Here is a 24,138-nt window from a genome sequence, read left to right on the forward strand (position 1 = left end):
TTCTCCAATGGTCCAATCTTTACACTTTCCTTCACTAGTATAGCTCTATGCCCTCTCCTTCCTTAGCATGAATTTTCTTAGCATGTCTTGAGGTAAAGATGAAGAAAGATCAGTAAGACAATCTAGCCAATGAAATGAGGTCATGCTGAAGTCTGTAACATTAAGATGGTTTGGGTTGGACCATGAGTTGAAGAACTTTTTTGCCTGGTTATAATTATTAATGCTCCCCTTATTCATAACAGAATAAGCCTTACTCTGTTATGAACAGAATAAGGCTTTTAAGGGTCCGAGCATGAGTAGGAGATTTTATTATGCCAAAATGGCTTACTATTTAAATTGAATGTGAGTGATTTTTTCCTCTCTTAAAATTCCCTGACCTTATATGTTATATTTACTGACTCCTTAGCAAGTTAACGTATCTGTTGGTGTAGAGGGAGAGGAGTGAGTTTAGCAGCCATGGGAAAGAGGCTTCCATGTTCTTGCAGGTTGATGCTTAGAGAGCTATTGCTGATAAAACTTGAAAGAGGCTGGTGGAAAGATGAAATTCTTTAGAGGAAAAAGTCTTTACATTCTCCTTATGGGATGTTGAGCTCCAATTACTTGAAAACAATTCCAGAAAAGTAAAGGAGAACCCAGGGACTTTTGTGGAGTCGGTGAATAAAATACAAAAGGAAGCTGAAGTTTTGTTTAGTTTGGTGAGCATTATTGAGAACATATCATGGGCCAACCCTATGTAAGGATCAGAAAAACACAGATACATAAGGTAGAAATCCTGCCTTGCAATCCCTCAGGTTCTACGGTGGTTTTCAGCCCTTGGTGCATATTAATTATTTGGGAAAATTTTAATAAATACTTATGAAGGTGTACAATCAAACCAATTAAATCCTCGTCTCCAGGAGTGAGACTTGGGTATCTGCAATTTTAAAAGTACTTATGTAGATTCTAATAAACAGGCCAGTTTTAACAAAAACACAAATAGCTCAGAGAAAGCAGAACTGGGGTCTTCCCAAGGAAGTTATGGTTTAGCTGTTGCTAGATGTAGATATAAATTTTGCATAAAGTTTGAGGATTCAGATGAGTTAGTTAAAAATGGAACAAGAGGTCCAGAGAGCATAGTAGAAAGAGTTTGGATGGGAATCAATAAAGGAAGGAAATAGGAAAACATTTATAAGAGAAGATAAAGGGGTAAGAAAGGGGAAAACCCCTGGGGCTCTTATTTTTTATTTAGTTATTTATATCTTGGTGATAGAGAGTCAGAGGACATGGGAGAGATTAAATTTAGGTTAATGTTATAAGCATGAATTAAACAGAAGATAGCTTGTGGAGTAAGTTTCTAAACTGGTGAAAATAAGAATTCAAGAGTGGAACAATGCCATCTTCAGAAACATTCCTAACAATTTTTCTGCTTTTGTGTTTTTTGTTTGTTTTACTGAGCAAGCTTATGAGTTTTGTAGATCATGATCTGTCCATGACAATACATGTACCTACAGTGACAATACATGTACCTACAGTTTCCTTCCCTCTTCATCTGAGGAGTCTTGGGAAGCCTGTGTTGTTTCAGCTTGTCTCTACCTATTTCCACACCATGGTACGGTTAACTGAGCACAAGGGTAACTGTCATAGGCCTCAGGACATTAGCACATGTTGCTTTCTTCCTCCAAAAAGTTGTACTTCACTCCCACTTCATAGCCTCCTTTTCCCTAGGTAATCTCAACTCAGATTATCTTTCAGACTCCTGCTCAATACCCCTGTTCTGAAGAGTAGGGCATCCCTGATCTACCTGATCAGGTCAATTATTTGATTACACAGTGTCAATCTTCTATATACTGTTCCTTCAAGTCTCTATCACCAATGCAATTTGACTTTTATTTCTAAGATAATTTTTGAAATTATTTATATTTATTTCTCTGCACAGGCTTTAAGCTTCATTAGAGCAGTGACCTTATCTGTTTGACTCATGATAACAACTCCAGCTCCTTGCTCAGCATCTGCTTCAGAAAAAAGGCTCAATAAATAGTTGTCAGTGAATGAATGAATAAATGAATAGTGGGGAAGAAGAGAGACAAGGTGAATTCCTGTTGTAGACATAGAGCAAATGAGATTTGGAGAAGGGTCTAAGAATTTTGCTTTGACACTGTTTTCAAATAATCATTTTTTACAAGAAAGAGACATTAACAAACCATGGGACTAATTTCTTGACTTTTGGGGGCTATAACCTATGTACAGGTTTGTTTGCAAAAGATTGAGATGGAGGTATAGTGCTTTGGTATCCCAAGAAAGAAGCCAAGACTGAATTAATGAGTGAATCCAAGTACTCCTGGATGATTCTATCACATTTTTCGTTTTAGGAAATTGGTGGAGGGAGGGATAATATTACCCCTGCCCTGATGCTACTTGTCTAGAAACGGTCTTTCCAGCCCATGGAAATTACATAGTAATGAAGATATAAGGCAAATGATCTTGAAATGATAACAAAAAGATCTTCATACTGTTATAGACTTCATGTAAAATGTTACAATTTCTCTTATGCTTTTTCCAAAATGCTTGATGTAACCAATCTTAAGAAATGGAAACTGAGGCTTAGAGAAGTTAAGTTTTTGCCAAAATTATTTGGCTAACAAGTAGCCTTTTTCAGACTTTGTACTACATAGTGCCTTTCAACTTCATTTGAAAGGCATTCCTTTCCAGTTAATTAGAAACAGAGGTCTCAAAGCTCATAGTATCTCATAGTCAGAAGGAATCTAGCAGGCTACCCCTTCCATCTTTTCACCCACTGCAGTAATCCCCTCCACTGCATTCTTCCGTAATAGATTTCCAGCTTCTACTTGAATGTCTACAACAATGGACACTTAGTTATTCCCCCAGGCAGCTCATTCCATTGTCGAAGGGCTCTTATTATTATCTCTCACCATTCCGATGACTAGTATCGGAGAATGTACACAGTATTGGGGATGACAGGCATTAGTTTATGTGGCACCACCATTCCTGAGAGTATTTGCATTTTTAAAAAATGTCTTCAGAAGCCAAAATATCTTAATGGGGAGGATTAAAGCTCTAACAGTACAATAGCAGGCATCAGTCAGGGTTACTTTTGGGTCACACTGCGCTCTGTGGAGCCTTTCAAGTCTGATCAACCAAAGAACTTATAGCCTCTCTTGCGGCCTCATCCTGGCACCTTCTACCTTGCAGTCTTACGTATATTCTCATCTGCTTTTTACAGAACCAGAAATTATAGCTAGGGCTCCTTCACAAACACAGAAGCATAGTTGGGAGTTCGTGAAAAACCTCACATTCCGCATCCCATTTTATTTTATTTTTTAAATAAAAAACTGGGTAGCAAGTCTGGGAGAATCTTATCATAACTTAAGAAATAATAGAGTGCTAGAAAACATGTGGCCTTTTATTGTTTGTTACAGAACTTTAACAAATGTTTATTAAAGCAGATGTGCAAGAGGTTGCACTCAGGGCTGAGGACACAATGGTGAGGTAAAGCAGACATGTTCCTGCTATAGTGAAGTGAACAGTCTAGAAAGGAAGCAAACATTACTTTTAAAAATCACAAGCAAATATGAAATGACTCCTGAGATGTGCACTCTAAAAGAGTGATTTTGAGGAGTCAGAGAAAGGGGAAAGACTCTGAGGAGATGAGTGGTCTGAGATCTGAGGAAATATAATTATGTATTAGGAAAGAATAGGGGTCAAGGAATGAGGGGAAGGTTTTCTCCATAAGGGGAACAGCATGTGCAAAGGTCCTGTGTTGGGAAGTAGCATGGTTCATTTGAAGTATAAAAGTCTATTGGATGGTAACAAAATACCTAAGAAAGCCTTTCCTTGGTGAAAGTCAGATGTTCATTTCATCTCTCACCAAGTTTTAATTTCTCAGTTGGTAGTTCTTGGAGGCTATTCATCTATCTGCCCAGTTGAACAGTTGAAACATTTCTCTTTTTTTTCCTCCCTAGGGAATGTAATATAGCTATACAGGCAAAAACTTAAAGATCATTCACTCTTGAGATGGCAAATAAATATCATTGTTTGTGCTAGCCTGCAGAAATTGCTGGTGGCTGCTGTGAAAGTATTATGATAGGGAATTTGAGGGATGTCTTCTGAAGTCTCCCAACTGACTAGTGCTCTTACCACTAGTGTTTTAGTGTTCTTACCGCTCCACTTTCCTGCCTTTGTCTTAAAAAGTAAAAAAGGCTATTTTCTCCAACAGCTGTAAATTACTTTGAGTTGTCCTTTTGCTTTGTGCATTGAAAATTGAAGTGAACACCATGCATCTTATTTACCCTGACAACGCAGTTTTGCTTTTGAATTGATTCTATAGCTATTCCTTTTTTCTCAGCTCTTAAAAACAGTTCCATATGGACTAGTGCTTTACAGATTCATACAAAATTCAGGCAAATGTGTGCATTTGTTTTAGAAATTTGGTGGAAAATCCTTCCATTTATCAGCGGTTCAGCTGATTTTCAGTTTCATTAAAAGAAAACAACAAACCTACACAAGAAATGAAAATGCCTGTCTTAATAGTATTCAATATTAACTTGAATATCTTTAGATTTTTTTTAGATCTGGGGTATCTGGCAGCAGAATCTCATTTCACATATTGCATGTTACCTAAGAGCCTGAAATATTTAGAAGCTGGGAATTGCTGGTGGCGTTTAAAAATACAAGTGTTTGCACAAGCCTATGATAGTAAAATATTTACAATCTTCCCATTTGGAATATTAATAAAAGAATCGGCAGGTAGGGCTTCAGGACCAGATTTGTAGGCATATTGGCTGTGTTATAATTGCAGACACATGGAAAAGTTTTCCAAGGAGGATGCAGATTTTAAATTTTTATTTATATAGGTTTACAGGCAGGTTTGAGAAATTATTTTAAATGTACACTTACATATTTTTACTCCATTTACTTTTTAAATGTCTAATTTCTCAATTGATAAAATTATACTCTTCTAAGCTGTAAAACTCCTTACATACTTGCACTTAAAAGGTAAAAGGAAGATCAGTAAGATTGACTTCATGTAAAAGATACACATGGAGTCTTTCCACAAACAGGTAAACTATTAGTGTGTAGTTGCAGTACCTGAAGCAATTGGGGTAGGATAAAGTTACCTGAGTGCAGAGAAGAGGGACACTCTTGAGTGTCAATATGTCAGACCCTGTAATACATGCTTTTTAATGTCAGGCTCTTTAATAAACACAAAGAAACTGAAACATAGGTAATGCCAGCCTGGCTTACAGAGGAGGAAATTGAGGGTCAGTTAGCAAGTGACTTGCACAACATGCTTACCTGGGATTTGAACCTATGTCTATCTGACTTAGAGGTGTCTCCTCTTTTTTTTCTCTGCCTAGAAACACTGGTTGAAAGGACACCTGATTTTCGCTACTTTCCCTGCTCCCTAGCTGAATACCCGCAGGAGAACATTGGTTTGGTTATTTTCTAGCAGCTTTGGTTTGGGATTAATGAAGAGTTCAAGGTGCTCCTCTGTCAGCACTCAGCAGAGAGCGGTATGTTTGATTTAGTGTGTCTACACCCACTTCCAAACAGTTTTCTTTCTCCTGGATGTGTTGGCCCAGATTGTGGCAAACACTGTGTCTCCTGATTTTAATCCAGATTTGCCTCACCATAAGGTACCATTTTTGGTGTTGACATAATGTAGTCTAGAGCATGGGAGATTTTTACAGCAGATTGCCGAAGAATGGTTTATTAGCCCCTTAGCATGCTCTCTGTCCAGATGTCTGGGTGGAAATGGAGAAGCCGGAGCTTGTGACTCTGCTATTGTCAGGCAGCTGTTGAGCAGCTGAATCCAGATTTTAATTCAGGTCTGTCGAACTTTAATCTCTCCTTCATTTTTTTTTTTTTTATAATGAGTAGGATTTAGTCTTATACTTTATCTTCCTCGGTTTCTGGCATAGGTTTTATTATATGGAACTTATCCAATAAACAATATTTCAAAATATTCATCTGACATATTCACTGACTCCAAAAGAATCAGCAGGCTTAAATCATTAGAGAAGGAATGGAGAAGAAAATACATATGAAAGTAAAAAAGAATAAAAAAACATGTGAGGGAACGGTGTATCTGGGAGATGTTCTTTTGAAAACTAGATTTGTGCCCTCCACCCCCTCCCATTTATAGCACCCATCACAATTCTGCCTTGCATTTGAGATAATATATACGAGTCTGTCTTTTCAACTACATTATCAGCACAGTCTGTGTCACATGTTCTGTATGGCCCATTGGCTAGTACAAAATAGACTCTCAGACCATGGTGCGTGGAATGTAATTAGGAAAACATGCCAAAGCAGGGGATCTTCTCCCCAGAAACTGGGTGGTACAGTGAAAGGATTATGAGCTTGGGAGCCAAAAGACTCTCCATTGTCTAATTGTACACAATTGCCCATTTATTAAATGATACTAGTAATACCTATCTTGCTAGGAAATCAGGAAAACGAAATGAAAAAGTTCAGTTGCCTATCACTTAATTGAATGAAATAAAGCTCAGGGTCCCCTGCCACCCCCTCTGCTCTTCTCCAAACTGAAAGCCTGAGAAGTCTGGCTTTTGCTGAGCCCCATTGCCTCCCTCAGCATCCCATGCAAAGACCACATCCCTCTATTTCTCACAACTCCTGTTCATCTCTCAATTTGCGTATTATGTTTGATGCCAAGAAAAGAGCTATTTTAAAGGGCTTATTATTTTTTCCACCATCTGGATTGTGTTTGACTCACATCTGATATGGACAAAGATGTTTCATGGTCTTCAACTTAGCAACCACCCCCATAAAATAAACAAGCCTTTTTTTTTTCCCCCAGAGCCTCACTAGGGCAATTCACGTCCAATTCTTACCTGGGGTGTTTTCTTCTTTTTAAACAAACTCAAGCTAGTCTCCAAGTAACCATTTCTCTTGAACTCCATTAACCCTGCAAAATGAGGCCAGAGGGTGCTGGCAAAACAGACTAATTCTTTTACAAAAAAATAAATTACTTAAAAGGTTGATGACTGGTGGCTGCTCCAAGCTTCTTTGGGACCTGAACTCCTTAATTCCTTTTTCTTTCTGAAGAAAGGAAATTCAATATATTTGGCACTGAAGTTTCCCACAATGCTAAATATTTTACCTAAATTATCTACATCCTCATAGAGATTTTGAGTCAGTGACTATATATTGATATTTCATATATGTAAGTTTCATATATAAGGTATCCAGCACACTTACCGCCCCTCAGCAATAATAGACATAATAGGTGTTATTTTAATTTTATTGCCCCACATTTAAAAATGAGCATTATCACTACTAGGCAAAACCATAAGGTGCCAGGTATGTTTCTTTAACCCACAGAGCAGAATTTATATGTTCAGTTGATTGTGGTCACCTGTATCAAAGTGATCCCTTAAGAAACAGTATGTTTAATGCAACAATTTTGCTATTGATCCATAACATGTTGGAGCTGCTACTTGGTAATTTGTGGTAAATAATATAATGCATTATTAACATAATTATTATCATCTTCGTCATCAAAATGGCTGGTATAATTTTTTACTGTCTAGCACCATTCCTTTATTTTGGCAATAACATTTCTTTCTACACAGATCTGCTTCTTCCAAACTCACCATCACTGTTGCCTCCCAATGTCACTTATTGGCTCTTGTGTTTTTAGTGGGGCTGTCCTGTCATCAAAACTCTGCCTCCCTGGGTGGGCCACGGTGGCTCAGCAGGCAAGAATGCTTGCCTGCCATGCCAGAGGACCCGGGTTCAATTCCTGGTGTCTGCCCATGTTTAAAAAAAAAAAAAAACTTTGCCTCCCTGGCCATAATTGAATGGCTCAGGATAGGCTCCTAATCTAATCAGTGCTACACAGAGCCCTTCCAAGTATATTTTAACAAGACTGAAAAAGGACCCAGTCATCTTTTGTTGCTGAAACTAGGAGTTATGAGGTTTGGAAGCCAGCCTTATGAAAGAACTGGTCTTCAGTGAGAGGGTAGAGAGATAGATGGAGAGATAGATGGAGAGAAAGTGACCTGGCCCCTGAGTGCTAGATGTATGTCTCCCACTAATAACCACTACTACCACCATTAGCATCACACAAGCAGCTTATTTATGAAGTATTTATGGAACAGCATACCAATGTTTTCTGCTCATTACCTCATTTGTAATATTATACCATGGTCTCTTCCATAAACTCACTGCCTAACTGGATGATCAAACATACAACATAATAACAGCATGAATAAGGTCGGTTAGAATTATTTAGTACTGGAAAGAAACGAGAAATATGGGGCTAATCTAGTGGAGAGAATGATCAGGACCTTTTTGAAAGATCAACAGATACTGGAACTGAGACTTGAGGAATGGGTAGCATTGATGCGAGCAATGCAGTAGAGATACACCATGCCAGTGGACAATGCGTGGAGTCAAGAAAGAGCCAGGAATGTTTGGGTTGCCAGCAGTTGCAGTGGAAAGTTAGAGTAGTGGAAGATAAGGTAAAGAAAGGTTAGTTTAGCAACTATATGCCTGGCCATGATAAACCCAGTGGCAGTCATTAATTCCGGAAAGGCTTTTGAACAAGGGAATTCCATGTGGATTTTCCATTTTAAATAGCCTTAGTATTACTGCAGAGAATGGATTTGAGGGCAGAAGGGTTAAGAACCTTCTTAACAGGTAAGATCCTTAGCCAGACCCTTTTCCCTCTTCAGTGGATGAGCTAGAACTAGAAATTGGGTCTTCCTTTTTAAAAAAATATTTTTATTGAGAAATCTTCACACATATGCAGTCCATACATGATAAACAATTAGTGGCTCACAGCATCATCACAGAGTTGTGTATTCCTCCACATGATCATTTTTAGAACATTTGTGCCACTCCAGAAAAAGAAATAAAAAGATAAAAGAAAAAAAACTCATACATCCTAGACCCCTTACCCCTCCCTCTCATTGACCACTAGTATTTCAGTCCACCATTTTTTTACCCTTCATCCCCCCTATTATTTATTTAATTTTTATCCTTGTTTTTATACTCATCTGTCTATACCCTGGATAAAAAGAACATCAGACACAAGGCTTTCACAATCACACAGTCACATTGTAAAAGCTTAATAGTTACATATTCATCTTTAAGAATCAAGGTTACTGGAACACAGTTCAACAGTTCCAGGTACTTCCCTCCAGCCACTTCAGTACATGATAAACTAAAAAGGGATATCTATATAGAGCATAAGAATAACCTCCAGGAAAACCTCTCAACTCTGAAATCTCTCAGCCACTGACACCTTATTTGTCTCATTTCTCTCCCCTGCTTTTGTTCAAGAAGGCTTTTCTCAGTTCCATGATGCTGGGTCCTAGCTCACCCCAGGAGTCCTGTGCCAATTTGCCAGGGAGATTTAAACCCCTGGGAATCACATCCCACATAGGGGGAAGGGCAGTGAGTTTACCTACCAGATTGGCTTAGAGAGGCCACATCTGAGCAACAAAAGAGGTTCTCTGGGAGAATAGGCTTAATTATCAATAGGCTTAGCCTATCCTTTTCAGCAATAAGTTTCATAGGGGCAAATCCCAAGATCGAGGGCTCAGCCTATTCAAAGTTTGTCCACACTGCTTGTGAGAATATCAGGAATTCCCTATGTGGGGAAGTTGAATACAGAAATTGGGTCTTCTTATTCCCAGATCAGTGTTTCTTGAAGCTGCCAGATTGTTCCTAGCCATTCAGGCAACTTTTGAATGCCCATTTCTATTGTTTATTCTTTGTTAGGACATTCCTTACTAAATCAACATTAGTAATCTGCTGTGCTAAGCACCAGGGATTTAAAAAATGTGTAATTTATAGCTCCTGTCTCTAAGGAGTTCAAGCAGGGTAGACAGGCATGCAAACAATTACAATATCACATGACAGAGGGTATCATTCAGAGGTGTGCAAAGGGCTGTGGGCGAAGAAAGACAAAAGTAGCAACTAAATGTATCCTTATATTCGAAAGATTTTACAGATGAAAGGATATTTGGTCCCTTAGATCTAAGCTTAAGGAAAGCACAAACTATGTCCTTCCTGTTTACGTTCACATTTTTTGGGTGCGTAGCTACAGCACATGGTTTAAACTCTTAATACACAAAATATACACAGGCAGAAATCTTGGTATTAGTCATTTTGAACTCCTGGGATATCACATTTACCGAGCTTTTTAAAGAGATTGCCTTTGCAACCAGGGATAAAGTCCAATTCTTAACCCTAAAGGTGTGGAAATTCTTGGCAAAAATAAGCAACAGGGCCATCGTGATCTGCAGAAGTCTTCTGCTCTTTATATGGCATTTAAATCTCACCTACTTGCTGACCACTGGAGGAGTAGTCCTCCAATCACACAATGTTACTTACCAGTGAACAAGTGGCTAGTAGCCACATTGAGTGGTATTTGTCAACTTACTCTGTGCATATGATAGAAATGACACAAAGAAACCATAAGACTCATTAGGGTTAAGGATTATAAATCTATTTTCCTCCTTGATACTGAAGCACCAGGCCCTGAAACTTTCTTGTCTGTGCTTCTGGGGATATCTGCTAGATTTCTGTTGCCCTTTTCTGTTGCCCTGGCAGTGATGATGAAAGGCAAAAAAGAGATGGAACAGATCTACTAAAGCCACCTCAATCAAAGACCTGTCTTTAGTAATACTCTTAGCATTCCTGTGTAATGCTTTTAACTTAAAAGCAGTAATTTACTCATTAAAGTGACAGGGTATGAGGTATTTACTCTTTCCCATTAGACACACAATGAGCAACATAGATGAGAGACAGTAAATTAGGGCTGGTTTCATCAGTGCTTTTGTATAGAGTCTACTTAGAAGACCTCCATTCTTGTTTAATACTATGCTGTTCCTGTTTTGCAATTCTTGGCAACTTTTTTTATAACAAAGACCCCATTAATTTTGCACTAGGTCTGGCAAATTATGTAACTGGTCCTGGGATAGATATACTAGTATGATTCTTGATACTAAATGTATGAGTAAATAAGGAATGAATGAATGAATATTGTGAAAAATAATTTGAGGTTTTCTAAATAGAAAAGGCAGGAATGGGATTTGCAAAGATATCTGCAAAACCCAGGAGGATAAAAGGACTGGTATGATTCAGGAAGAGGCAGGAAATTTGAATTATGGTTGGAGCCCAGCCTGTTAGGTCTCAGTTAGAGAAAGATAAAGCTGGTAAAAAAAAATATATATATATATATATATTTTTGAAAGCTCTGAATGCCATTCTAAAGAGTATAGACTTTACTGTATGAGCTAAGGAGATTTATAGAAAGGTAATCACAAGGTTCAGGTATGAAGTTTAGAAAATTACCCTGGCTAGTGATGAATGGCATAAGGGGTGGGTAGGGGTCATGATACTTAACAGTAGAGGGGACTAGGAAAAGCTGGCTGGGAGCTGCATAGACATGCCTTCTCCCCTGGACCAATGTGTAAAGGTTAGCAGAAGCTGTGCTGTTTGGAAATTACTTCCGAACTATCTGGAATTCTTAATAGCATTTCAGTAATGTCACAAGGCTACCAGGCAATAAATGTTTTGTTTGTATTTGGGACTTACCAAACAAATTTTCTGTAGATTCCTTTCATGCCAAAACATATTTAGATGATTTTAATGTGTTTGTGTATCAGTATGTGTGGCCAGTTAAATTTAAAGTAGACTTTTATTGAAATATATTACAGAAGAATGTGCAAATCATAAATGTACAACTCAATGACTTTTCACAAATTGAACATACCCATCTAGGCTGTACCTGATAAAATAATGGAAACAATACCAGCACCCCAGAAGGAAACTACATCCCATGTGAAGGTAAGTACTGGTGTGACTTCTAACAAATTGACTAGATTTACCTGGCTTTGAAGTTTATATAAATGGGATTGTGGAATATTTATTTTTGTATGGGGGCTTATTTCACCCAGCATTACGTATACAAGATTCATGCATGCTGTTGAATTTGGCTGTAGTTCATCCATTCTTACCGTCATATTTTATTTCATTGTTTAGTTATTAGCTAAATAAATTTTTAGCTATTAAGAATAGTGCTGACATGAACATTCACATATGTGTATTTTGGTAGTTGTATATACATATTTATTTTTATATGCTTAGCAGTGGTGTTTTAGGATCATAAGGTATTAATAAGGTCAGCTTTATAATATCATGCCAAACAGTTTTGAAAAGCAGTTGCTCCAATTTGCACTCCAACCACTATGTAAGATTTCTAGTTGTTCTCCATCTTAACCAACACTTACAATCATCATTCATTTCATTTTAGTCATTCTGGTGAATGTGTAATTGCATTATGCTTTTAATTTCTGATGAACAACTACATTGAATGTATTTTTGACCATTTATTAACCACTTAGATATTCTCTTCTTTGAACTGTTTATTTAAATGATTTGTGAGATAATGGGTTATCTAACTTTTGCTTATTGAGTTGTTTATCTAGTCTAGATGCAAGTTCTTTATCAAATATATGCATCAGAAATATCTTCTACTCCATGGCTTTTGTCTTTTCACTCTCTTTAATAGTGGCTTTGGTGAACACAAGTTTGTTAATTTTAACAGACTCAAATTTGGTTAGAGATTTTGCATCCTATTTAAGAAATCTTTACCTAGTATGAAGTCAAGAAAAATACGCTTCTAAAAGGTTTGCTGTTTTTACCTTCAAACTTATGTCCGTGATCAATTGGAAAATAATGTTTGTTATGGTGTGGCTAGGGATCAAGATTCATCTTTTTTCCCTGTTTATATGCCTAGCCAATCCATCCCACACAATTTATCAAGAAGACTCTCCCTTCCTCCACCACACTGCAGTGTCACCTTTTTCATAAAAGAGCTTACCATATATTTATGAGTCTATTTCATTTCTTACCATATAAATATGAGTCTATTTCTCAATTCCTTATTCTGTTTAATTAATCATTGTACTAATTGAAAACTGTCAATTATTTTGGCTTTATAAGAGAAAGGATATCTTTACAATTTCAAGTCACTTCCAATTACTAAGATCTTTCTAAAATTATTCTTGGTATGTTTTTCAGTTCTCAGCCTAGGTATTCAATATTTTCCTTCAATAATTCATTCCTAGATGATTGATTTATTTTAATGGTACATAGTAAATATATATAATTTTATTTTTCCATTTGTTTGTTGTTAATATATAAAAGTGAAATTAATATTTTTGCAATTAACCTGTCTTTGCAATGAACTGTATTTACGTTGTTGTACACTATGATTCAACTTTCAGAATGAGCCTTAAGGTAAAGCTTAAAATATTAAACTGTATTACAGAAATGAATACAAGAGTTCTCAGTTATGTCAGGTGAGAATAAAGCTTTGCCTGACAAAATCTGCCAGAAAGTTAAGGACATTGTTTTCCTATGCTTTCCAAGAGGGGATTCAGGAGATATTTTCTGTAACAGATAAAAGAATAAACAGATATCTGTGCATTTTTAAGTTACTTAGTTTGAACCATGAAATTGTCATTTTTATTGGTGGTGTCATATGGTGTCATGAAATATAAAGTCAGTCTAGAGAAAATTAAATAGTAATGCCACATAAGTACAATGGTTTTATCTAAGGAAGTAATCATCAGAAGAAATGAAATAAGAATAATAATTGTGTATGGACAGAAAAATTTTGTATGAGGAAACTACTGAACTCTTGTTTTCAAAACTGGGGAAAAAATACACACTTGTGGGTTCATATGTGTGAGGATTTGGGGGACTCCTCTGTGTACCAATATTGAAACAATCCCTTCACATAAATTTTATTTCTTATCTCTGAGCCTGGAAGTAGTCCAGGTTTTGGGCAGACACGTTGGTCTCCTGGGCTACAGCCTCAATATATCTCCCCTAGACTGTACTTCCCTCTGGTCCGAGACAGCATTCACCATTCTTTCCTCTGCCTTCATTCATTTAGGAATTTGTTGAAATCCTTCATCTGTTGATGCTCCCATTATCTTTTCTGTCATTTAATTTAGTCTGAGGTGATAAACTTGTATCCTGTCTAACACTGTTGTATGAACTCACACATTTTTCCTTGTGCAGTGCTAGACTAAAGGTCATAGGTAGCTATGGGATGGAGAGCAGAGGACTGAAATTAATAGCAAAGTAAATAGGCTAGAACTTTAAATATTAGCAGAGGACTAATATTATTAAATATAAAAAAATGTTTCAATTTAGCCAACATGCTTAGTTTCCCCAGGCCTCCTTCCTCATATACTGTATACAGCTTGACTCTGAAGTCTTTTCCCATCTTAAGATGGGAAATTTTTATAATTTATAAAGATAATTTATAATTATTTTTAATAATTCTTTGTAGTTCTTAATATTATGTAAAGTTAGATAAAAATAGAGAGAGAGAGTTCTCGATGTAATTTTAGTAGATGGTGAGCTCCTAGCGAGCAGGTAAATGAATAAAAATATGATTTCTATAATAAATACTTAATATAGTTTTATATTATAATCAACAAGCATTCTTTGTGCCTCTATAATATTATGAAGTTCTTCTAGTAGATACTAGATAAAGAGAAAAGAAATGATGCTTGCCCTTAAGAAGCACACATTCTAGCAACAAGAAAAATAACAGAAAAACAAATATGCACAGACACATACAGTATAGAATAATAGGTCATAAATAAAGAAAGGATAATGTAGGAGAAAAAGGAGGGGCTTTGGAGTCAGAAAAACATGGGTTCAAATCCAGACACTGCTGCTTAGCCATTCTATCACTGGAGAAACTCGCTTCAACTCTGTGTGCTTATTATATAACACTGGAGATAATACCTGTTTCAGCAATGTTATGAAGATTATATCACATGATATATGTAAACAACTCAGTACATTGTAAGTGCTCAAACCTCACTGTCATTATTAATATTATTGTTGATGTACAGAGAGATGGGAACACGTGGTATAGACTGAACAAGTTAGAAATAGGTTTTTGGATGGGTTGATCTTTGAGCTGATTCTTGAAAGATGTGAAGAAATAAACTAGGTGGGGAAAAAAAAAAGCAGAAAATTCATCCTGGGCAGAGGCAAGAGACTGTATATTTTGGGAGGTCATGAGAGTTCATTGCAAGCAGTTCTCTTTGTCTCCAAAAGAGTCAGCTCTCCACAGTGGGGTCACAGGGGAGGTAGAGGAGGGAGTGAGATAAGGGGCGCCTCTGCACCTTCCTCCCTTCTTCTCTTGTAACTGGGCAGAGGGCACATCTGTGGTTTTCTGACCTAATAACCAAGGAGTTCTTTCATTTGAAGAAAAGCATAAAGCCATATCCTTTTCACATCCATATTTTCAAACTTTAAAAACTATTGCTGATAAGAAAACAAAGCTATTAGTGACTGTTCTGCTCTGGCGTTTTTCCCTTTAGAGTTTTAGGAGAACTAATTAAGGAGAAATATGTTTCTTCAAACTGGGTTGAATGCTTTGTTTGAGCACTGCAACTCCCAATGTGCAGATGGCATTAATTGCCAGTGATATTTCCTCAGAAGTAGCCCATGCCTCCATTGTCTCTTTGTTTTCTATATCTGTCTGAGTGCAGAACATTCTGCTTTTCAGGAAACCAATAGACTGGACTAAGTTTATGGTTCTAATATTTTCAGTCAAGGGTAAAAGAGTCCTTGCCATAATCTAAGTCTCACTCCTTCTCCACTCATAGCGGTGCTAAACCTGGTTCCTTGGGTAAGGCCAGGAGTGAAGGATGGAGCAGGCAAGGAGAACCCTTCTTCTAACCACATTGTTCTTGAAGATTTGCCAGAATGGCAGTTGAGGAAGAAAGAAGGATGGAAATTGGTTATCAAGTATGCTTTTAGATATAAACTTTGTTTCACTCCTCCCAACCTTCCTTGAGGGGACAGATTATTATTCTAATCCTACAAAGAGGAAACCTAGACTCAGGTTAAGCAATATGTCCAGGGTCATACAGGTCATATATACAGAAAATGGTAGCCCTAGGATTTAAATCCAAGTTTGTTTGGCTTCGAAGCTAGTGGTCTTTTCATGATCATAGAACTCTCCTTTTATCCTGGATGCTCACGATTTACCATACCTCACCAATCCCAAGATAGTTTTTTTCACAATATGAGCATGCCTGAAATTGGAATGCATTATAAATTATAATTAAAAGAAAACAGTAGAGAATTTTCCAGAAATGCTGTATCACCAGTGCCCTTGATGGAACAAGGCACAATTCTGGAGAGAAAAATTCCAACTAGGAGATTCCTAGTTAAAAAGTGACTCAGAAGAATCAAAACTATTTTTGCCGATATTGTTACAATATTGTTTGCTTATGTTACTATTTTGTTTACATTTTCTTTTTAATGTAAAATTGACATATGAGAAAATCTATCTTTAAATGTGTTGGCTTCATTGCAAAGTACCCCCCCACACACACACACACACAATCCTGGGATTCATTAATGAATATGTTCTCTGTCAAGTCAGATGTGAGTTTTGAAAAGCAAGTTCTGAGCATGACAAACTAGCAAACGTGGTCCCACATTGTAATTTGAGCATTTTTGTTCTATGAGTTTATCACCATTTTGCTTAATGGTTACCTGCAGGTATTTAATCTAGAGATAAGGATAGATATAGATTCTGAGGGTCAATACCGCCAGAAATTCAAGGTCATCAGCATTAGCTCCGTCAGGTGAACAAAGCAAGGTTGATCACCACGATCACAATAATAATGATGGTGTATTAGTTTTCTATTGCTGTCATAACAGATAACCACAAACTCAGTGGCTTAAAATAATGAAAATTTAGTATCTTACTGGTTTGAAGGTCAGAAGTCCAAAATGGGTCTCAGTGGACTAAAATCAAGGTATTGGCAGGGCCGAGTTCCTTTCTAGAAGCTTTAGGGGAAAAGCTATTTTTGCCTTTTTCAGCTTCTGTAGGCGACCTATGTTCCTTGGCTTGTGGCTTTTCCCCCATCTTCAAAGCCAGCAGCATTGCATCTCTCTAACTTTATTTCAGTTGTCACGTCTCTTTCTCTCTAATTACAGCCTGGAAAAGTTCTCCACTTTTAAGTATTCATATGATTAGATTGGGCACATCCAGATAATAAAGGATAAACTCCCCACCTCCTTAGCCTTAATCACATCTGGAAAAAAACTTTTGCCATGTAAGGTAATATATTTACAGGTTCTGGGGATTAGAGTTTAGATGTATTGAAGGACCATTTCTCTGCCTACTAAAAATGGCTACTATTATGCTTTCTGTGCATTAACTTATCCAGTCAACAACACCATTATTTAGAGATTCTTAACCTCATTTTTGCAGCGAGGTGAACTTACCAAGAGTGATCTAGCCAGGAGGTGTCAAAAATGAGATTTGAACTGAAGTCGTCTGGTTCCTAAGTTCATGTTCTCATCCACCTCCTCCTGCTGACACCTCTATCGAGGATACAGAAAACCAGTTCCCTGGCTTAGCAGAAAATTTCCATGACAACAGTTTGGTTGCCATAGTGGTGATGAAGGGGGGATTTATTCTCAGAGATATTTGAAGTGATCTAGAGTTGAAACTGAAAATAAAGATTGCTCTGGAAAGCATGCCCTGTCAGCAGTGAGCACTTGCGATAGCTACAGCAAACCCACCAAGATTCTTTTGATACTATAGTTAGACTGAGTCCTCCAAGCTCTGTCCACACCAGTCACATGCAAGACAGAAAACGTTAAAAATACATCAGTGAAAATTAAATGAATCCTCTTCAACATAGCTGTGTTGGAACTCAGAGCTGTCTTTCAGAGCAATACAAAAACTGTGGAAAATAGAGTGAATTCCTTTTTAATCTCAGCCAGATTTATTATCATCTTGGGAAGAAAGGGAAAGCTTACAAAGACCATGCTTGATAAAACAACTTTCTGAAAAATGACAGAAACATGTCTTAAGAAAATAGCTTAACTCAGTTTCCATGGGAATGGTCCCTAACACTAACATTCCACTGCTGACAGCAAAAGAGGGCATTGGCAGAGATCAAAGCAAGTATAGCTGCACAAAGACTTCTTGTCTCATCATCTCCTACTTGTTTCTTTACATTTCAGACCCTCCCCCAGTCCCTGCCATTTTATTTTGAGCAATTTGAGGATAAGGACTAACATAATTACTTTGTAACCACATCATTTTTAACAGGAAGTAAGCTCTTAATAAATGTCGGTGGAATAGAATGGAATATCACATTACTCTGGTAGAGCTGTTTCCAAGTGCAATCTGCAAACCAGCAGCTTTAGAATCACCCGTGATAACCTAGAGGAGAATAGGTTTTCTGAGTTCTTCATGGAGATTCTCCATGGGACCCAGACACTTATATTTTTTTAAAGCCATTCAGGGGATTGTGATATGCAACCAGGTTTTAGAACCACTATCCTTAGTCACCAATTCATGGGCAACATTTATCAAAAGCCTAGCTTAAGTTAAGATTCCATACATAAAACAAGAACTTCTTTTGCTTGTTATGAGCCTACTGTGTGCCCAAAATTGGGCCAAGACCATACCAGAATAAGAAACCCTATCCCCAAGAAATTTAAAATTATATTATATAACCAAGGGTATCCTTAAGGTTCAGGTTTGTCTAGAATAGTCTGGAGACTGCTGAGGAACTGAGGAGCCGTTGATATAACTTCACCTTAAAGGGGGGAGATTTGAAGGCATAATTTGGTTCAAGGACCATGGGTAATTGTTACAGCAGCAGAGGAAGAGGTTTCCTTTACCTCTTCCCAGACATTAGCCATCCCTTTGCACATTGGGCAGCAGTAGTTTTGGTGCAGACGTGGAAGCAAGAGCAGGGGCATGAGCACAATTGGCAGGGTTTGGCTGTTGAGCTTTTAGCAGGAGCAAAAACATGGTTCTGGCCATTGGTATGGAATTGATAGGACTGTTACCACAAAGCCACAGCAGAAAATGGGGGAGAAGAAAAGAATGAAAAAAGTCCAGGTAGCCAAGAGGGATAATTTATGAAATTCACAAGTGGCGTCCCTTGTCCCAAAATTCTTAAGTACCTGGACTGAGAGAAAGATTGTATTGTTGTCACTATAATTCCATTCTACATAGTGGAGTGCAGCCAAGAAAATATCAGTTATCATGAAACAGAATAACAAATGAGGCTAAAGAAAAAATAAGCACAGTACTAGGTGACATGATGTGGTCTCTAAATTCAGCATCCGTTTATGCCCAGAAGATTTATGGGTTAAATAGAAATAGTGTAGAAAGTTTTAAAAGTTAGAAAGATAAAGATAAGGCCATAAAAGTACCAGAACTGTTTTCTAACTGGCCAAGCATCTGATATCCTAATACTTAGGTCTGAGATTTGCCTTTTAAGTCAACACTTCGCCTGTAAAATGTGGTTCAGCAAATGCCCAGAGCTCTGTACATGAGAGCAGAAAGACAGAAAGGATAGATTTGTTTCTTCTCAAACAGCCTACATAATTCCATTCCCGTCAGGACCTTCTATTTATGTGCCAGGTGCCATTTTTCTGCTGTGGCACAAAGCCCTAATAGTAAAGTTCATATAGTTTCCATTCTACAGTGTGAGTCCTGACTTTTTAAATAAATTTTTTCATGGTCTTTCTATAGTCCTAACTTAAAAAATCTTCTTGGTCACTGCATTATGCATACTGTCACACAAATATACACATCCACACACACACACCCTATATATATGCATGTATTATGTGTATATATATCTGTGCGTGTGTGTGTGTGTATGTGTGCGTGCATATATGTATATGTGTCTATGAGAGAGAAAGAAAAGAGAAGGTGCTCCCTTCCATTCGTGTCTTTTAGGCCAGAGTGTGCTACACCATGGGAATGTGGTGACATATCTATATAGAAAAATTTTTTTAGTTAGTGCATACAGCCCTTTGCCAAGAAAATGAGAAATCTTATGCTCTGATTAAATAATTCATTGTTTTAATGATTGATGTAAGAATTAGTAAGCAATGCAATTTATATTTATGTAATTTTTTCTAAACATATGGCATATAGTTATATATTACTATCATAAGTATATATTATATATCATAAATATGTTATGAGAAGCTTATACATCATAAATATATAAAATTTAAATATAAATTTTTCCCCCAGGAAAAAATGAAAACAAAATAACTATAGTTCTGCCTAGCTTTAATTGGGCTTATTTCCTACACACTCCCAACCCTCTGCCAGAATTTAAATTCCTAGGCAATATTAATTTATGACTGAGGCAAAAAAACAAACAAACAATAATTTCTCTGCAAATTAGAGAAGCAAACTAGGAAAGGATACTTGACTTGGATATTTTCCAGTGCAATACGTGGAAATAACATATTTAATGAGAAAGGTATAACAAGGTTGGGTAACAATTTCGTTCTTGAGGCAAAGTTATATTTTTCTCTCCCCAGAATGAATTAAAGAGGTGGATTTAACAAGGAGCTCACCTGCAGAACCCACTTCTTTTGTAAATGTAAGTGGCACACAAAGCTGACTTTATCTGCTATGATTTGTTTACCAATGTGTGGTATTATATGAAATAAAGAGCAGCTCGAACCAGGGAGTGGAAAATGCAGTTTTTAGCACAGCCTCACAGTCAGCAATAAGAGTTGCTTTTCGAAAACTGAAAATATCCTTGATGAAAACATCCTCCAACATGTTCAACACTGGCTTGTGATGAAATCTTCCGAAAATCATGGACCTAGAGAACACTTCCTTTTTATTTCACAGTTTTATAGTATTTTATTGATACCTTATGCAATGGTCTGAAGTTCTTGCACTGCCCTCTGCTGTTCTCTGAACTGCATAACCAGGGTACTCCCAAGTAAGAGACTGAGATGATTTAATTCAAATTAAATATATATTTTTGAGCACTGTTAGACATCAGAGATAAAAAAGCTGTTTTTAAAGAAAGCAAACAGTACAATGGAGAAAGTATAGGTTTTAGTCAACTAAAGTGAGTCCTAAATACAACCCCACTTCATGCAGCTGTTGTGACTGTGGGAGGAAATTTGTTTAAATTCTCCAAGGCCCAGTTTCCCTGTATGCAAAATTTAATGACAATCCTTATTTTCATATTATTAGGAGGTTAAGTAATGCATGCAAGAGTGCCTGAAGCAGAGCTGGCAGCCTTAGTACAGAGCTATTATAGTAGAGATTACTCATGACCTAAAGAAGAGCATGAGATAAGCAAGGAACTCAGCAGTGTAGGGTTATGTGGCAGGAGAGACTATCCTATTAGCTATGCTAATATGATCAGATAGCTACGATATCAAACCAGGTAGTAAAGGAGAGCTACATGAGGATATCAAATATGAGAATGAGGCTGCTTTAGGAGGTCCAAACTAGTAGCTAGGTGGAGCCCATTCAGGAAGGTGAGGTGGGGAACCAGGAAGAAGAGAAAATCAGGTAGGAGCAATATCTGGAATGAAACCTGAGGAGGTGACAATAATAATGTGAAGGCAAGGGTAAAAGACTCACGGCGAAAGGTAGATCAATTCAATAGAGTGAATTTAGGCTATGAAAGAAAGAAAATCTGAATCTGGATGTGTTAGAGGAATGTTGGTGGCCATATAAAGCAAGCAAATAGACATCAGGTTTAGCAAGGAGAGCCAAGAGAGGGGAGGAAAGAAAGTAACATTTATTTGGCACCTACTAAAGAGATAGTTTCCTTTATTCCTCACAGTAATCCTGCAATGTACTTACTATTATTCCCAGATCTCAGTTGAGAAAATTGAGGTTCAGAAAAGTAAAAGTAAATTGCTTAATGGTAACCGGTAGAGAGTAGAGAAGCTGGGATTTAAACAAGGGTTTATCTAATTTCCAAGTCCATGCTGTTCCACTATGCCATTGCAAGAACAGTATAGGAGAAGGGGTAAATAAACAGGTAAGGAAGTGTTTAACCTCTAGGAAGTGCAAATCACCATGAGCTCTACCATATGCCTACCAGAATGACAAAAATGAAAGACAGGACCAAGTGTTGGTAAGGATGTGAAGCAACTGGAACTCTCATACTCTGTTGGTGAGAACATAAATTGTTACAATCTACTTGATAAACTACTTAGGACTATCTTCTAAAGATTTTCTTACGATGCGGGATTCCTGTCATTTAATATGTATCCAACAGTATATATATAGTCCCTAAAGATATGCAGGACTATTTGTAATAATCAAATTAGAAACAAACCATGTGTCCAATGTATTAGCTAGGGTTCCCTAGAGAAATAGAATCAACAGGAGGTATCTGTGACCATAAAATTTATAAAAGTGTCTCATGCAGCCCTGTGGATATAAGAGTCCAAGATCTGTAGGGCAAGCTGTGAGCTGGCCACTCCTATGAAGGTCTTCAACTCTCAGGAAAGGGTGGCTGGCTGAAGCAGAATGAGTGATTGTCTCTTCTGAATTCTCCTTAAAAGGCTTCCAGAAACTAGATTAAGCATCACTCATTGCCGAAGACACTCCCCATAAATGCAATCAGCTGTGAATGTGGTCATGGTTTAAGTCCATGAAATGTCCTCACAGCAACAGACAGGCCAGCGCTTGCCACAACAGACAACTGGATACCATCACCTGGCCAAGCTGACACATGAACCTGACCATGACACCCATCAGCAACTGAATAACCAGTTAAATACATTGTGCTGTGTCCATTCAATGCAATACAATGAAACTGAGCAAAAACTATTGCTACATAAAACCCATGGATAACATTCACAAAATGTTAAAGCAAAAGAAAATAAGAATATACTTTATGATTACATTTATACAAATTTCAAAAGCAGGCAACACTAATTCATAGCATTAAGAAGTGTTTGTTACTTATAGGGAAAATGTCACAGCTTGGAGGAGCACAAGATACTCTTACAGGATGCTGATAATATTCTATTTCTTAATACAAATGCTCATTCCGCACTTGTATTTATTTTAGGAGAATCATCAAGCTGTGTACTTACGAATTTTCCACTACCCTGTGGGTATAATTTTATAAAATTGTGTACTTAAAAGTACGTAAGGTTATTATAGAGTAATTTATTCGTTTTATTGGAAGGAACTTTTAAAAACACTTGGAGTGTGTGTGTGTGTATGTGTGTGTGTGCTCATAAACCACAACTTCTGGATCATGTTCAAAACCTAGCATGTATCACATATTTGGTGATTGTTTTGTAAAAGTTGTCTTTTTCCATATGAAGCCTAATATCTTACTTAAGCTGAGCCATCTTAGATCTGATGGTTGCTTCATGGAAGCGTAGCAGAAGGTAGGGAGGGGTTGCTGAGAATAAATCACAGTCTGCTGCTCTGGAATGTAGATATTTCACAGCTTGGCCTGGAGGCAATCAGAATACACAATGACATGTTTTGACAAACAGACTACAGACAAACTTGAATCATGTTTGGATATTCAGGTGAAGTCAACTAAATATAAAATGATTTTCTCAAAATTGTTTGATTTCTACATATCAAATTGTGTTTGGGTCCAAATTAAAGTTTGGAACAAATGTGATAGTTTGTACATAAAACACGGTTATAAAAACACTTGAGCATTTTGCATGATATAGTAAAACATGACCATAATGCTATGACTAGTATAAAAAATTCAATTGCATAAAATACAGGATTGAACTGTTGCATTGTGAATGGAAAACCTAGTTTCCATTTGATCTGAATAAGAAGAACAAATATAGAGATTATGATAATTATACCGTCCACAAACACCAGACAGAAAAATCCCATGCAAATTTCTTATTACCCCTTCCCCTTCCAACCACCAGCTTCAGAATTTGTTCTCAATTTAAGAACTAGGCTTGGGCAGAGGACAGGAGTCAATTGCTTGAGTTATTGTTTTCCTGATGCAATTTTTATGGGCAGCTTTTCGATGTTAAATATTATTGGAAAATACAGGTGGCATGCCATCTTTGATGAGAAACACCAAAGGAAATGCAAGAATAAAGAAGTAGATTTTGTATAGCCCAAAGATAGTTTTATTGTTTGCTTCCCTGGATTCTGAGAGGGAAATGAGAGAATTAGAATAAGGCAGTGGATAAAGTGAATCAGGAATGCAGAGGTCTCAGCTGGGAACTTGTTTCGGTCTTTTCCCACTGGGAAACTCTGAAGCCTGAACATCTCCACAGTCTTGGTTTAACCTTGGTGCTGGGCCG

Source organism: Tamandua tetradactyla, chromosome 8 (assembly GCF_023851605.1).
Source record: "Tamandua tetradactyla isolate mTamTet1 chromosome 8, mTamTet1.pri, whole genome shotgun sequence".
Lineage (NCBI taxonomy): Eukaryota > Metazoa > Chordata > Mammalia > Pilosa > Myrmecophagidae > Tamandua > Tamandua tetradactyla.